The following is a 6,450-nucleotide window of genomic DNA, read 5'->3' on the forward strand; positions in this document are numbered from 1 at the left end:
ATTTAATGTTACAGAGAGATTTGAATTTGGGACAGCAAAGGTGGCTTGAACCGTTAAAAGGATTTGAGTTAGAAACTGATTTTCATCCAGGGAAGAATGATTACAGTCATCGATATTCTGATCAGGAAACCTTTGTGTGTTTTATGAGCGATGAATACGCGATTGATCTAATTTGATGATAGATAGTTATTAGCTATGTTGAAAGCATTCAGCTAATTTGTGGAGTTTAGAAATGTATCAGAGAATTGCAAGGTAAAAAAAGGGTTCAACATAAATTGACTTATGATTTAGAATTTCAGTTTGGAATCGATGATTGTTTGATGTTTCAAAATAGAGTTTGTGTACCAAGAAAATCCAAAAAGTATGTAACAATTGTTACAAATGGCTCACAGTGGTAATTATTTGTTCAATTGAGGAGTACTAAGATGTTCAATAATCTGAGACAGTTGTACTGGTAAATGAGTATGAAACAAAATACTTCTAACTTTATATCCAAATGTCTGATCTATCAACAAGATAATGTTGATCATCAAGTATTTTTAAGACAGTTAGAGCATGTGTTGCTATCTGAGTAGTAATGAAATAGAATTTCGATGAATTTTGTAAAAGACAAATGTTATCTGAACTATTGTTGACTGTTTGAAGAAGTCTGCATATTTTATCTTCGTACTTATGAATTTCTCTTTTGATAGATTAGCTGAGTTATACATATCGGAGATATTTAGATCACACGTGCCAGACTCCATTATTTCGTGTAGAGACCTGAATTCTATATTATGATTTGATAAAAAACGATAGTAAGCTTTAGATAAATGGTTTCAATTTAGCATCGCATTACATTCTTCAACAGATGGTTAATCTAAGGGAGAGATTTAGATTCACAAGGTAATGTTTTGTTATTGTGTTTTAAAATTTAAAAGCAACTGAGAAAGACATTTACTGTTAGATAAGTTTGTGTATAATAATAGTTATGAGATGAGTATTAAGATAGCATTTTATGAGTATGGTATGATTGCAATTATTAAACTTCGTTGTATTGAATCGAATTTTGATAAAAAGAGTTATGGGGTTGATGTGATTAGAAAAATTGAGGAGAAATGAAAGTAATTCATGACAGTCTAAAAGCAGTTTTAGATTGGCAGAAAATGTATGCAAGCTTGATACGTAAAAGCATTGAATTTCAGTTAGAAAACTGAGTATTTGTGAAAATATTACAGTGGGAATAGAATTTCTCAATTTAGCTATAAAGAGAAGTTGAGTTCATGATTTATCAGGCTATATGAGATTATTGAGAGAATGAGACCGTATGAGATTACCATTAGAACTTGAGAAGATCCATAATGTATTTCTTATATATATGATGTGATGATACAAATAAGAGCCTTTATCTATAGTGTCTTTTTCAGAAGTAGAAAGTCAGCTTGTTCTGACGTATAACAAAGAACAGATCAAAATTTTAGCTCGTGAAATTGAAAAGTTGAAAAATCTGAGGCTATGTGAGAAATTGATGAGCCTAGTGAAAGCAAATCCCTAATCCATTCTCTAATAAGATTTTCGAGGACAAAAATCCCTAAGGGAGGGAGAGTTGTAACAACCTATTTTTAGGGTTAATTGAAACAGTGGTATCGGGACCACAATCTTTAGTCAAAATATTTATTTTATTATATTGATAAGGTTTACAGTATGATAGAATGTTTGTGTGAAAACTTCGTAAAAAAATTCAAGCGCTGGCATGACAATAGGAGAAGATCAACTAGGACAACAGGTGTTGTTGTTCAACTATAGGCTCAAATTGTTCCCTGGAAAATTAAAATCTTATTGGCCAGGACCATTTAAAGTAGCCCACGTATACCCTCATGGAGTTGTGGATGTCAAAGATATAAGGACTGGGACTACATTCAAAGTCAATGGACAATGCTTGAAGCATTACTGGGGCACTTCCGTGACTCAAAATAAATAGTCCATTGATCTCTGAGATGTTTAACTTATGCATCTCGATAGTTCTTTTTGATTTATTTTCTCAAATTTAAATTTTTATTAGTTCTTTCGTTTGTTTAGTTTAATAAATTCTATTCCTTTTGTGTTACAGGTATGTTTGTTTTCTTGCTGAAAGAAGAGGGGTCACGCTTCATAAATTACCCATTAACCTATTGGAATTTTCTCTACTATTTACCCTCCAATCATATTTTTACTTTCCTTCCAATTTTCAATAACACCATAGTCAAGCCAACATTATCGCTCACCCACTCACCCACGTTACACCATAACTTTTTCGTCATTTAATTTTTCTTTTACCCTAATCGTTTCAATTCCTTTTACAGATAACCTAAGCTTGCTTTCTCTCCAAACTTACTTGTGCTTCTTCTACTTCGTCAAGTTTTCAATTTTTTCGTCTACCCCATCAAGTTTTCACCTTTTTCATCTACCATTTACTTTACCTTCTCCTAATGGCCAGATGTACTCTGCAACCCTATACTACAGCACAATGCATTTTTTTCAACCAAGCAATAGAAGAACGGTACACGTACAATATCTCTAAACGTCTTTTTTGCTTGGAAAAAAAGGCTTCCTTTTTTAAGGCGAACCTTTTATAGTCTATGATGAGTCTACTTCTTCTGTAGTAGAACAACATGGATGGAAAATTTTATATTTACATCTAGAGGATATTTTGACAAAGGTCGTTAGTGAATTCTACACTGTAACACCCTTAACCTATATCCGTCGCTGGAGTAGGGTGACGAGGTATTACCGATCAATACACAATTTATAGCATACACTTATCAACCACAAAACATTCATTCTCATAAATTATTCAATACAATCACATTGTCCCTATTAAGGGCCTACGAGGCCTTAAACATGCATTTGAAGTGGTTCAGGAGTAAACTGATATCATACTAAAAATTTGGAAACTTAGTAAAATTTTAAACATATAGGCCGTGTGCCTCACACGGCTCCAGACAAGCCCGTGTCTCAGGCCGTGTGGAAATAGGGCATACATACTGACTTAGGTCACACGGCCAACCACTGCCTGTATTTCTACCCCGTGTGCCCTTCGAAGTGGCCACACACTCCCGTGTGCCAGGCCGTGTACTAGGCCGTGCCAAAACTGTAGGGTATGCTGACTTATGCAATACAGCCAAGTCACACACCCATGTACTAGGCTCTATGCCAATTAGGGGGTATACTAACTTGTACCACACAACTAGTCACACGTACGTGTGTGAGACCATGTAGAGCATATTGACTTCATTTTAATGACAACACTAGGGGACACATTGCGGGGCAACATGACCATGTGTCACACAAGGTTGAGACACACGCCTATGTAGACAAAAATAGGCTATTTACCAAGCCATTTTGCCACCCCAAATTACCATACACCTACATAGCTCACATGGCACATAATAATAGCATAATTGGGCATTCCAAGCAACCAAATCAAGATTAAAACATGCTTTCCCATTATCAACAATGCAAGTATCCAAATACCCAAATTAGGCCATTCAAATTCATACCAAAAAGTCATCATCGTAATTCATCAATGTGGTCACCATCAAATAAGCATTATTTACCTTAATTCACTAGCATATCAATACTCAAAATTCTACTACTTGATATCCATAATACTTATCATTAACAAGCAATACAATTTCATTCATCACCTTATAATATAAACCATTTGCACAAATATAAACACAACCCAATCAACCAAAATATGCCAACTTCCTTGACTATATACAAACCATAGATACTCATAAGCCAACTCAAATGGCTATAATCACAACCAAAATACCACATCTAGCCTATACATGACATATACCATATATACACAACTCATAAGTACCAAGTAGACGTCTGATAGTTCGATGATGTTCTCGATGACTCCCAAATCTGAGCTAGCTTTGATTCACTATAAAACATGGAAAAATAACACAAATTAAGCTTCATAGCTTAGTAAGCTCATATGCAAATAACTTAATTCATCAAATAAATACAAATCAACCAATTATACATATTAACTACAAACCTTTCTCATGTCTCAAAACATGATCAAATATCATCTCATCAAACTTTTTATATTTAATACTAGATTAGGTTCTGTACATACCTGTATTACCTCGTACTAACCTCTTTCTCAACCACATCATCTGTTTACCCGTTGAACCATTCAAAATAGAAATTGGATACTCAGAAGTCTCGTACGATAAGTACCTATACCATGGCCCGTAGCCAAATCAAGCTAACTTATCCGAAGAATTATTTTCATGGCCCAAAGCAAAATCATCCGATATGCATGGCTTGAAGCCAAATCGGTATATCTTGCACCAGAAGTGCTAATAACATGGCCCGAAGCCAACTCATTTGATATGCATGGCCCGAAGCCAAATTGGTATCTCATCTTACAATCTGTCACCAGTATCCAAATCTATTCCAAAGGTTCAACCGATGTTTCTAGCTTGTTGATTCCGTCTTCAAATATATCTGTAGGATCGTATTTACAATTCATACATTAATGAAAGCCTCATATTCACAGTTTAGACAATATCAAAGCATTTAACAAACATTTAATAGGAAATCATCACATACGAACTTACCTTGGGTATGAAAACGACAAAATGAGCCAACTACTCGATAAACTTGCCTTTCCCCCGATCTAATTCTGGATTCCTCTTTTCCTGATCTAAATATATTCAAAATTAACTTATTTAATCAACTATTCATTCAATTTAGTCCAAAACACACATTTGAGCCTTTTTACACATTATCCCCTAAACTTTTACATTTTTACAATTTAGTCCTTATTTCATAAATACACAAATTTCACATAATTTCAATAAACACAAGCTTGGCTAAATTACCATAGTGTCCCTAGCAGCTCAAAACTTTCATTTATTTCATATTTCAACCACACAATTTTCACATTTAATAATTTAATCCCTTTTTGACATTTTTGTCAAAATTCACTTTACAAAACATGAAAATCTATCATAAAAAAATTCATATTTCATCTTCAAACACCAAATAACACATAAACTCATTAATGGAAATTCTCAAAATCTTTAATAGTTTTGAAATCTAAGTTACGGGTTAGCTAGAATACGAATCAACTATCTCAAAAACGTAAAAATCATTAGAAACCAAGCTAAAATGGACTTACAATTAAAGATCCCAGTTTTAACAGCCCAACTTTAGCTTAAATCAGAACAGTGGTTTCGGGACCACAAATCCGAGGTCAATAATTTTTTTAATATTATTTTTAGTGTTCATAGCATTTGATTATATATGTGTGGAAATTTCGTGAGCTAATTTTATCGTTTAATAGCTCAATTTGAGAAAAAAGACTAAATCGCATAAAATGCAAAAGTGGCATTCTATATGTTAAATGTGTTTAATTTCTATCTTTGATTAAATGTGAAGTCCTTATGTTGAAATTAGACCTTTGGAATGGTTAATGGAAATTTATGGTCATGTACATAAAAGTTTTAATATAATTTCATTAAGGATATTATGGTAATTAGCAAAATAAAAGGTTAATTAAAGAAACAAAATCAATTTTGGTGTCATTGTCTCCATGCTTTCACTGAAAATCAAAACAAAATAAAAGCTTGAACCTCATTTAGGGTTCGACACTTGTGTGGCTTAATTAAGGTACAGTTTTAACTCAAATTTTCATGATTTTTACGTTTTTGTGATCGTTGCTTTGAGTATTAGCTAGCCCATGCCATAATTATTGATTTTGTTGATAATTTTATGAAGTGACATTGTTGAATCTATGTGATTTGTGATGGTTGATGATGAAAAATGGAATATAAATGATAGATTAATGTTAAGTGATTTTTAGAGAAAATACAAATTAGGGATTAATTTGTGAAAAGATGAAAATGAGGGGTTAAAAGTGTGAATAAATGAAAGATATGAGCTACTAAGGGCATAAGGGTAATTCGATCAAGCATGGGTCTTATTGAATTTTGTGAAATTTGTGTATTTGTGAAATAAGGACTAAATTGAATAAATGTGAAACTTTAGGGGCTAAAGTGTAAAAATACTCAAATGTGTGTTTGAGGACTGAATTAAATGAGTTGGTGATTAAATGGATTAATTTTGAATATATATATATAGATCAAGAATGAAAGAAATCAAAAAAATCGAAGGTTATCGAATAGTCGATCTAGTCCCTCTATTCCAACTATAAGGTAAGTTTATATGAAAATAAATGTCTTTAAATTGAATTATATATGTTTTATTATTATTGAATTGATACAAATATTGAACGAGAAAATACGAGCAAGAATCGATGAAGTTACGATATACAAAAGTCCCGTACGAACCTTAGGAATAGTATAGGATACGAAGGTCTTGAACATGTGATGTAACACCCTGAACCTGAGACCATCGCCGGTGTCGGACACGAGGGGTTAACGAGACAAATCCTCTTAAAGTACCGAC

Source organism: Gossypium arboreum, chromosome 3, assembly GCF_025698485.1.
Source record: "Gossypium arboreum isolate Shixiya-1 chromosome 3, ASM2569848v2, whole genome shotgun sequence".
NCBI lineage: Eukaryota > Viridiplantae > Streptophyta > Magnoliopsida > Malvales > Malvaceae > Gossypium > Gossypium arboreum.